Genomic DNA, 12,602 nt, shown 5'->3' on the forward strand with positions numbered 1-12,602 from the left:
CCTAGCTAGAGGTTTATTGATTTTTATTGATCATTTCAAAGCTTTTAGTTTTGGTGAATTTCAATTTCATTGATTTTTGTTCCAGTTTTTATTATTTATTTTCTTATTGTTTTGTGTTTAATTTTTCTCTTTTTCTAGTTCTTTAAGGTGGAATCCTAGACTATTGGTTATTTAGATCTATTTTCTCTTCTAATATGTACATTCAATGCTATAAAATTCCCTCAAAGCACTGCTTGTGCTTTATTCCACAAAATCTTGGTAAGTAGTATTTTCATCTTCACTTAGTTCAAAATGTGTGTAAGTTTCTCCTGAAATTTATTCCTTGATTAATGTGTTATTTGGGGATGTGTTAATTTAAGCCCAAATATCTGGGTGATTTTCCAACTATATTTTACTGATCTCTAGTTTAATTTGATCAAGGTCTGAGAATATATACTTTGTAAGATTTCTGTATTTTTTTCTTTTTTAATGATTTTTTTCCATTATAGCTGGTAGATTTCTGTCTTTAAATATCTCTTAAGGTGTGTCTTATGGCTCAGAAATGTGATCTTGGTGAATGTTCTAGGTTAGTGAGGAGAATATGTATCCTGTTGTAGTCAGATGGAGCATTTTAAAAATGTGAGGTTCCTTTGATTGATGGTGCTATTCAGGTCAACTCTATCTTTATTTAAATTCTGCTTACTTGATCTCTAAATTACTTGAAAGAGGGTTACTGAAGTTTCCCCCTACAATAGTGTATTTGTCTACTTATTCTTTCATTTCCAACATTTTTTTCCTCATATATTTTGATACCCTGTTATTAGGTGCATACAGGGTTAGGATGGTTATGACTGTTTTGATATAAATATATTCTAACTAGAAAGTCAAGAGTAATCTTGTAAGATTAATTCAAGATTTAACAAATCAAATATAAGATGACCTATCATCTACAACCTCAAAATAATATTCATAGTTTCATCAACTGTATTCTATAGAGGAAAAAGGAAAAGAGGAGATGTACGACTCTTGAAGCAACTGGTCCTAAGTCTGATGTGAAGAATTTCTGGTGAAACACTTGGAAAGAATGGATAAGGCCCCTATCATGTTACATAATGCTCCAAAAGGTTATACTGATAAGATAAAGATGGGTGCTATCATGATGCTCCCTCTACAAATAAAGACATCTTTATTAAATCAAATATTAATTTGAAGCTCAGGTTATAAGTGTACATAATTCATTTATTTTAAGTGTACTTAGAATTGATTATCATACAGTAATTGCATAAAAGCCTGTACAACCCAGATGTACTAGGGGAAAAGACATCTTAAGCTTAGGAAAGTTATCTAATGTCTACCAGTGATGTGTAATAGTGATGTCTATTGGTTACCTCCCCCTAAATAACATCTCTTATAATACAACTACCTACTAGTCCATTAGTGACAAACACTCAGAGAGGCTCTAGAAGTAGTATTTGAGATGTAGAAAATGTGGACTCAGAGCAGCTACAAAGCTTGGCTCTCAAGAGAAAGTCCCAGAGATCTAACCATATCATTGCATTGTGATGCAAAACTGGACTAATTGCTTATTCAGAATATTCAATTGAAGCTTTCTAAAGGTCTGAATTTTCTAGTTCGTCCGTCATTTAGAAAACAGGAGCACAGGGAGAGAGTCCACTACATCTAACATTAATAAAATTCATATCAAGACTCTGGCTTATGCCAAAGATGGAATAAGAGTGGCCAGTTTTCCCTGCCACTTCTAGCAACTCTGCCACCACCCAACCCGAAAAAAAAAGGAAAAGAGAAATGAAGCAAAAGTTTTCAAGTCACTGGCCACTAGGCAATGAAGTGTAGTCTTCTATGACTGACAGGAAGCACATGAAGTGAAACTACAGTAGCCTTAGTATATTGTCTTGACATTTATAGAACGTTCCACCTAACAACAGCTGAGAACAGATATCCAAGGGCCAATGGAATATATCATTTTTGTAATGTCAGCTTTATCTCCTCAACTCAGAGTTCATCAGGCTCTGCCTGTGACATTAGAAAATGATAAACAGTTCAATCCACCAAGAAAACATTGCAATTCTAAATGGGTATGCTCCAAAATGCATGAAGTAAGAAAAAGCTATGGAACTGAAAGGATAAATGGACAATCCAAAATTACAACTGGAGATTTTTCACACCACTCTTTTAGCAATAGATAGAACAACTAGATGGAAAAATCAGCAAGGACACAGATTTCAACAGTGTCATCACTTGACATTTATAGAACGTTCTACCTAACAACAGCTGAGAACAGATATCCAAGGGCCAATGGAATATATCAAAATAAACCATATCCTGAGCCACAGAACAAACCTCAACAAATTTAAAAGAACTGAAAATCACACAGAATGCATTCTCTGACCACCAGTGGAATCAAGTCTCAGTAACAGAGCGATTACAGGAAAATCACCAAACACCTGAAATCACAAAGGAAATAAAAAATAATTTAAACTAAACAAAAATACAATATATCAAAATTTATGGGACATACCTGAAGTTAAGATGAATATTTATAGCACTACATTTTTACATCAGAAAAGAGGAAAAGTCTCAAATCAGTTATCTAAGCTTGCAATTTGAGAACCTAAAAAAGAGGAAAATAAACCCAAAACACACAGAAGAAACAGCATATGAGTAAAACTCAATGAAATTAAAAACAGAAAACAGAGAAAATTAATGAGACAAAAATTTCACTCTTTGAAAAGACCAATAAAATTGGCAAACCTCTAGCAAGGCTGACAAAGAAAGAAAGACACAAACTATCAATGTCAGGAACGAAACAAGGAATGTCATTACAGACACTTTGGACATTAAAAAGATAAGGGAATACTGCAAAGAACTCTACTCTCATAAATCTAACAGTTTAGACACAATGAACCAATTGCTCAAAAAGCATAAACAATTAAAACTCACCCAACATGGAACAAATGATTTGAATAGCCCTACAACTATTAAGAAAATTGACTTTGTAATTTAAAAATTCCCTCAAAACAAATATTGAGGCCCAAATGGTTTCAGTGGAGAATTCTACCAAGTGTTTTAAGAATTAACCCAAATTCTATACAATCTCTTTCAGCAAACAGAAGGGAATACATCTCAATTCATCAGTAAGGCCAGCTTTACCCTGATACCCCACAAAAGAAAGACAATACAGAAAAAGAAAACTACAGACCAATATCCCTCAAGGATTTAGATTTTTAAATTCTTAAAATACTAGCAAATAGGATTTAGCAATATATAAAAAGGAACTATAGGGAGTTCCCACTGCAGTGAAGCAGGTTAAGGATCCAGCATTATCTCTACAGTGGCACAAGTTCAATCCTCCGCCTGGCACAGTGTGTTAAGGATCTGGTGTTGCCACAGCTGTGGCGTAGGCTGCAGCTGTGGCTTAGGTTCGATCCCAGGCCAGGGAACTTCCATATGCTACAAGTGCCAGGGGTTGGGGGTGGGGGGAGAATTATGCTCTATGACACTATGATCAAGTGGGTTTATTTCAGGGATGCAAAGCTGGTTTGATGTTCAAAAATGAATCAGTGTAATCTATCATTTAACAGGCTAAAAAGAAGAAAAATTACATGTTGCCAAAAAAAAGCATTTGAAAAAATTCAACATTCGTTTGTGATAAAACTCCCAGAAAAACAGGAATAAGGAGGACTTCCTCAACTTATTAAAGAACAGCCACCAAAACCAACAGCTAACATTATATCTAACAGTGAAAGACTACACACTTTCCTCCCAAAGTTGGCAAAAAGGCAAAGGTGTCTGTTCTCACCACTTTTATTTATTTTTTTTTGTCTTTTTTTTTTTTTTTTTTTACTATTTCTAGGGCCACTCCCCCACGGCATATGGAGGTTGCCAGGCCAGGGGTCCAATCGGAGCTGTAGCCGCCGCCGGCCTACACCAGAGCCACAGCAACGCGGGATCCGAGCCGCGTCTGCAACCTACACCACAGCTCACGGCAACGCCGGACCCACTGAGCAAGGGCAGGGACCGAACCCGCAACCTCATGGTTCCTAGTCGGATTCGTTAACCACTGCGCCACGACGGGAACTCCTGTTCTCACCACTTTTATTTAACCTAATATTAGAAGCTGTGGCCAGTGCTGAAGGCAAGAAAAGCAAAGATTGGAAAGGAAGAAATAAAACTGTCCTTATTTACACATGACATGATTATCTGTGTGGAAAATTCCCAAAAAACTGCGCAAAATCCAGAACGATCGAGTGAGTATAGCAAATTCATAGGATACAAGGTAAACATACAAAATTTAATTTTATTTCTATGTACAAACAGTGAGCACACAGAAACTTAATTTAAAATACAATTTAAAGTCACCCAAAAAAGAGAGAAATACTATGGTATAAATCTAACAAAATGTGTACAACACATATGGTAAAAGCTACAAAATAAATAAATAGAAATTGTACATAATACCATGTTTACCATTGGGAGATTCACATGGTAAAGATATCATATCTCTGTAAATTAGTATACAGGTTTAACATACTTCCTATGAAAACTTCTTATAGGTATAGGCAGATTATTCTAGAGTTTATATGAAAAGGTAAAGGAACTAGAATAGCTAAAAATGGGTTTTTTTGAAAAATAAAGAGTGAAAGAAAACAATCTATCCCATTTCAAGATTTATTGTATAGCTACTGTATCAAGACTGGTGTTGTCAGAGGGACAGACACATAGATCAGTTGAATAGAACTGAGAATCCAGAAGCAGACCTACCCGGATATGGCCAAATGATCTTTGACAAAGGTGTCAATGCCATTCAAAGGAGGGAGAACACGCTTTTCAACAGACTATGCTGGAATAACTGAATATCCATAGAGAAAGCACCTCCACCCTCAAATAAAACCAAACAAAGCAAAAACTTTGTCTCACACATTATACAAAAATTAGCTCCAAATAAATCACCGGCTTAAATATGAAACGTAAAACTGTGAGAAAACCTTCAGGACAGTGCTAGGCAAAGAGTTCCTGCACTTTCAACCTGATCAAAGAAAAACTGTTAAGTTGGATTTTCTTAAAATTAAAAACTTGTGTCCTATGTGTAAGACTCTGTGAAGAGGTTGAAAAGATAAGCTACACGCTGGGAGAAAATATTTTCAAACCATGTATCTGATAGAGGACTAGCAGTTAGAACATAGAATACACCTATCAAAATAGCTATTTTTTTTTTTTTTAAGTGACAATGTTGGTTAGGATGTGGAAAAACTGGATTACTCATACACTAATGCTAGGAATGTAAAATGGTACGGTTATTCTGAAAAACAGTTTGGCAGTTTAAATTCTAAACATGCACTTAGCATACAATCCAGCAATTGGGCTCCTGGCATTTATTCCAGAGAAGTAAAACTTACAGTAACACAAATATCTATACACAAATGTTTGTATCAGCTTTATTTGTAGTAGCCAAAAACTAGAAACAATCCACATCCTTCAGTGGGTGAAGAGTTAAACAAATTGTGTTACATTCATACCATAGAATACTAAACCATAAAAAAGAGGGAATTTTTTGTTTTGTTCTATTTTTCTTTCCTGGGGCATATGGAGTTCTTGGACCAGGGATCAGATAGGAGCCACAGTTATGGTAGTTGCAAATGCCAGATCCTTAATCCACTGTGCCGTGGACTGGGGATTGAACAAATCTGCATCCCAGAGCTCCAGAGATAACATCGATCCTGCTGTGCCACAGAGGGAACTCCGAGGAGCAAATTTTTGATATATACATTATACTGAGTAAAAAAAGGTAATCCCAAAAGATTGCGTACTGAATGATTCCATTTGTAAAGCATTCTTGAATTGATAAAATCATAGAAATGGACAATAGATGAGTGGTTGCCAGGGGTTAAGGAGGAGTTTGAGTAGCAGAGAAGTGCTCTTTGAGGTGAAGCAAATGTTCTGTATCTTGACTGTATAAATGTTAAGTCCTAGTTGATATTTTACTACAGCTTTGCAAGTTATAGGGGAAAACTGAGTAAGTGGCACAGGGGACTTTTCCATATTACCTATTACAACCACGTGTGGATCTGAAATTGTTTCAAAAAAAAAAAGTTTAATTTAACAAAGAGCAACTATATGTTGTGTACCAAAACCACAATTTAAATATAAACCACTTGGAGTTCCCATTGTGGCTTAGCGGTTAGCAAACTGGACTAGCATCCATGAGGATGCCGATTCAATCCCTGGCCTCACTCACTGGGTTAAGGATCTGGCATTGCCATGAACTGTGGTGTAGGTCACAGACACATCTTGGATCCTACATTGCTGTGGCTGTGGCGTAGGTGGGTGGCTACAGTTCCAATCAGACCCCTAACCTGGGAAGCTCCATATGCCACAGGTGCAGCCAGCCCTAAAAGACAAAAAGACCTAAATAAATAAATATAAAGCCACAATTAGGTTAAAAGTAAAAGGCCAAAAAAAAAAAAGATGTAACATGCTAAATTAGTCAAAGATAGCTAGATTAGCTATTTTAATGTAAAAAAAAGTAGATTTCAGAGAAAAGAATATTACCAGGGATAAAGACATTTATTGCAAAAGATAAATGGGTCATTAATCGTTATACTATACAAATCTTAAATGTGTATACCCCTAATAATGGAACTTCAAAATACATGAAACAGAATTTGATAGAGCTATATAGAACAATAAACAAACCCACAATTATGGTTAGAGATTTCAATATTTCTCTTTCAATAACTGAAATAAGTATACATAAAATTAGCAAAGATACAGTTGACTTGATAAACATATCAACCAACCTGACCTAACTGAAATTTATAGAACAAAGCACCAAACAAAAGCAGAATACATATTCTTTTCACATGCCCATGGAACATTTAGCAATATAGACCATATTCTAGACCATACAACTAATCTTAACAAATTTAAGAGGGTTCAAGTCATACAAAATATGTTTCCTGACCATAATATAATTAAATCAGAAACCAGCAGAAAATACATGGAAAGTTTCCAAATATTTGAAAACTAAATGCCATATTTCTAAACAACCCAGCAGTCAAAGAAGAAATAAAAATCAAAATTAGAAAATACTTTAATTGAATGAAAATGAAACAACAGCAAAACAGAAACTGAGATGATACTAAAGCAGTACTTAGAAAGAAATTAGTAGCACTGAATATCTATATTAAAAAATAAGAAAGGTGTCAAATCAATAACGTCATCTTTCATCTTAAGGAACTAGAAGAAGAAGAGTAAATTAAATCCGAATTAGACACAATAAGTCACATAAAAATCATCGCAGATATCAATGAAATAGGAAGTACTAAAAACAAAGAGAAAGTCACTAGAATCAAGAGCTGGTGCTTTGAGAATATATAAATAAAAGTGATAAACTTTCAGCCTGACTCAGAGAGAAGGTATAAATCACCAATATCAGAAATGACAGTGGTGACATCATTATGGATTCCACAGATATTAAATGGATAATAAAGAAATTTTATGAACACTGTTATCCCTGTGAATTTGACAACTAAGATGAAATGGATGAATTCCTTGGAAGACACAAACTACCAAAGCTCACTCCAAAGGAAACAGGTAATCCAAATAGGCCTATTATCTATTAAAGAGATAGAATTTGTAGTTAAAAATCTTCCTATGAAGAAATATTCAGACAATAATTTACAGGTGAATTGAACCAAATATTTTAAGAGACAATAATGACAATTCGAATGAACTTTTCCAGAATACCAAAGAGAAAAGAATATTCCCCAACTCATTCTACAAGGCCAGCATTGCACTGATAACAAAACAAGACAGTTATTATGAGAAAACTACAAACTAATGTGCTTCATGAGTACATATGTAAAAATTCTAAAAAAAATTAGCTGAGTTCAAAAATATATAAAAAGGATAAATTGTCATGACTAAGCAGACTTCATCCCAAATGTGCAGTGTTGAGTTAACATTAGATTATCAACCAATATAATTCATCACATTGATGAGCTAAATCATCTCAACAGACACAGAAAAAACATTTGACAAAATCTAACATCTATCCTTGATTAAAAAAACAGGAGTTTTCTTGTGGTTCAGTGGGCTAAAGATCCAGCATTGTCACTGTAATGTCTTGGGTTGTTGCTGTGGCACAGATTTGATCCCTGGCCCTGAAATTTCCACATGCCGCAGGCATGGCCAAAAACAAACAAACAAACAAACAAACAACCCCAAAACAAACAAACAAATAAAAAACTAGGACTAGAACAAAACTCAATTAGATGAAGAGCAACTGCAAAAAAAAACTGCAGCTAATATCATACTTAATGGTAAAAGATTAAATTCTGTTCCTCCAAGATTATGAAAAAGACAATGAGGTCTGCTTTCACCACTTATACTTAACCTTAGACTGGGGATTGTAGCTATTGCAATATAGCAAGAAAAATAAATAAAATACATCTAGGTTAGAATGGAAGAGTATCTTATTCACATATAGCATAATTGTCTATGTAGAAAATCTAAAGAAATATACAAGTCTATTAGAACCAATAAGTGAATTTATGAATATTGCAGGACACAAAATCAATATACAAATTTTTATGTTTATATACTATCAATTAACAATCAGATATTGAACTTAAAATTAATACCATTAACAAAACCATAGCATATTAATGACTCAGCAATAATTCTGACAGAAGATGTAAAAGATCCGTATGCTAAAAACTACAAAACATTGTTGAAAATTTTAAAGACTGACTGAAAGGGCTTAATCTTGTTCATGAGTCTAAAGACTAAAATGCTAAGAGATCTTCTATTCCTAAACTAACCCATAAATTCAATGTAAGCCCAATCAAAATCTTAGCAGACTTTCTGTTGGAACTGACATGCCAACTCTAAAATTTATATGGAGATGGAAACACCTAGAATAGTCAAAATAATTTTGGAACAGCAAAACAAAGTTGGAGGACAAAAGTGGCTTGATTTCAAGGCTTATAATAAAGTTATAGTAATCAAAACAGTGTGATACAGGAATTAAAAAGAATACAGAATCCTGAAATGGACTCTATAGATACATGAAAAGCTGGTTTTTGACAACAGTGCAGACGCAATTCAGTGGGGAATTTTTTTTTCAACAAATGGTTCTAGGACAATTGACTACCCATGTTTAAAAATGATATTTGGGGTTCCTATCGTGGGGCAGTAGAAACGAAACTGACTAGGAACCAGAAGGTTGCAGGTTTGATCCCTGGCCTCATTCAGTGGGTTGAGGATCTGGCATTGCGGTGAGCTGTGGTGTAGGTTGCAGTTGCAGCTCGGATCTGGCGTTGCTGTGGCTCTGGGATAGGCTGGAAAGCTGTAGCTCTGAGTAGACCCCTAGCCTGGGAACCTTCATATGTTGTGGGTGCGACCCTAAAAAGACAAAAGAAAAAAAAAAGAAATTTAAGCTATACCACTACCCAAATGCAAAATTAACTCAAAATGTAACATTAACCTAAATATAAAGCCTAAAATTCCTGGAAGGAAACACATGAGAAAATCTGCAACCTTGCAAGGATTTCCTAGATAAGTTACCAAACTTGACCCATAAAAGAACAAATGGACAAATCAGGCTAGATAAAATTTAAAACTTTTACTCCTGAAAAGGTAGTTCGAAGAATGAAAACCTAAGCTACAGACTGGAAGAAAGTATTTGAAAAATACACATCTGATTAAAGGCTTTTATCCTGAATATATATCCTAAAACTATGAGAGTTGTAAAACCCTGTGGGGTTTGTGCTATGGTGGTGGTAGGGAATAGAGCTAGAGGCAGAACTATAAAGAAACTTGAGATTTGGGGAAATTTTAGAGTTGAGAAATGAGGATGGTTTAAGCCTGTCACCTGGGAGTCTGTGTTCAGAATGCAGGGTGAGGGGAACATCTGTTTTGGAGGAATTAGATGAATAGAACAGGAAAGCAATTAAGTTGGGTTTGAAGTGGGTGTGGATAGAGCAGGATTGCAATGCGACTGTGGGTGTCTCAGTAACCAAGGGAAATGAGAGTACTCATTCTTACCATGGACTCAAGAGTAAAGACAGAAGCACAACACTGGATCACAAAAATTGCAGGGGAAACCAAAAAATATAGGCACATTTCTAAAAATTCTATTTTATGTATAAATTAAGCACATGTAGTCGAAAGGGTCTATGTACCTATAACCTGAATAACCACTGACAGACAACCTTATCTGATCTTAGAACATGTGGCTTAGCCATACAAATAAGTCGAAACTTACATACAACATGACACTCATTCCTGTCACAAAATGCTGACCACACTTTTCTAGAATATTATTCAACTTTCAAAGGCCTTTTTTATTCTTGTTATTTAAAATAGAGAAAGAATATTTTTTTGGATACTATTCTTCCCTTAACACCTTGTAAATTCTTGCTGCCTTAAGAAGGCCTTTCAAAAGAGGAGCCTTTGTAGGCAGCTGCATTATATGAGAAAATGACAGGGCGGGACTGAGGTTGGAATAAGAGCAAGAAACTACTGTATATGCAATAGACTGTCCCTTGACTATTTGAAGCCACTATTATTATGTACGAAAATCCAGGGGGAGCTTCCTATAATTTCAACCACAAAACTCCTCCATTGTGTAGCAATATAGTTTTAAGTGGTGGACAGAGAATGAAGGCATAACAGGGGTAAGGGTGCTAAACAAAAAGAAAGGGGAGATATCCTGCTCTTAGATACTTGCTACAGGAAGAGAAAATTCTTTGCCTGTAAAGACAATAGGAGTTCCTGTTGTGGCTCACTGGGTTAAGAACCCAACATCGTGTCTGAAAGGTTGCGAATTTGATCCCTGGCCTCACTCAAAGGGTTGAGGATCCAACGTTGGGGCAAACTGCAGGGTAAGTGGCAGGGGCAGCTTGGATCTGGTGTGGCTGTGGCTTTGGCATTGGCCTGCAGCTGCAGCTCTGATTTGAACCCTAGCCTGGGAACTTCCATATGCCACAGGTGCAGCTGGAAAAAGAAGAAAATAAAGATTAGAAAGAGGATAAAAATGGTTTCAGAGTCCCCTCTCTGTGGAACTGTCATGGGGAATGCTTTTCACCAATTCAAGCAGATTACAGCCAACATCAATTTCTCCCAGATACCTATTTTCATAAACACTACTGTAATGTCAATATCTCTGTAATGTAATGTTACAGAAATACTTAGAATATTATATTAACTGGATGTATATATGTATTTCTCATGTTATGTCTTTTCATGGCAGTTGTTTTCATCTTCTGGCTGTGTGTTTGTGTGTGTGTGTGTGTGTGTGTGTGTGTGTGTGTTTTCATCTCAAGCTGTCCGCTGGTCATTTTCACTTGACTTTTTTTTTTAATACCTCTAACTTAATATCAACCTTAACCTTCTGATCTCCAACTTAACCTATTTAAACAAAACATCTACTAATTTTCCTATTTCTCTTTACTTGCTCCTCTCCCTCATCTGCTTAGCCAGCCAGTCACTCCATCTCGTTAATCCTTCCTTAGTAATTTCTCTCATTCATTTCTTTTATCTTTTTCCTGGTGATCTTCTATTCGGGGCTTTTCTTGATCTTGTACTTTTACCACGAATCTGAAAATTGGTCTTCCTTTTTAGAAGTCTTCTGGTGTAGATCGAATAGAGACTGGATAAAGGAATGATTTAACATATCTGGCAAGCCAAGTACGCTCACACAAAGGAAGTTCAGGAAAGAGAAGGTCAGACCAGCACGGGTGAGATACTTTGGCGGGTGGAGTAAGGCAGAGGAGTCATAGAAGACTGGCTGTAATCCCTGCTCTTTGGAAATGAGCTAGAGGTGAGAGGAGCTGAGTGAACAGAGACAAGGAGGTCAGAGGTGCAAATCAGGGACTGAGGTTGTAATTCCTGGTCCTTGGTACCCACAGGTCAGAGTAGGGTGAACCTCTCTTGATACCATGACCTTAATATTTACCTTTCATTTATTTGGACTTCCACTAGAGGTAGTATAAATTTGTTGACGATAGATATTATACTTTTACTATAACTTGTACGAGTAACACAGTACTTTATAAGTGATTAGTATTGTTGCTATTACAGATATTATTTGAATATTTTTTATTTAAGTCAAATCTTTCAGCACCTCTTTGAGACTCTTAATTTCCATCTTGATGCTCTCTGAAGCTGTTTATTTGGTCATTAATGTTTCTTTGAGTTAAATTACTTACCATACAGTTCATGGGACTTCCTCTGCCCCAAAAGGATAACATCTTCAGGAAAAGATGTTCCTTAAATTGACTTATAAAGAATTCAACAATGTGGCCATAAAATACTACAGATTTTTATACAGTTTGTGTTTGAAAGTATAATATATTACTTATTTTTGGCATTTTTTAAAAAAGAAAAATTTTGACTCTTTCATTTGGCCGTGAAACAAACATCTTTGTATCTTCATCTCTTAATTTCCCATTTTAATTTCCCTCATAATCTCATGAGGTGCTATAATATCTTATGGTATCTTAGTTAATATAAAATATTACCGCAGACTCCTTACCAATACCAATTTGAACTTTAATACTGACCATTTCTGGCAATTCTTGTCTTTCACTATCTTTGGA

This window comes from Phacochoerus africanus, chromosome 2 (assembly GCF_016906955.1).
Source record: "Phacochoerus africanus isolate WHEZ1 chromosome 2, ROS_Pafr_v1, whole genome shotgun sequence".
Lineage (NCBI taxonomy): Eukaryota > Metazoa > Chordata > Mammalia > Artiodactyla > Suidae > Phacochoerus > Phacochoerus africanus.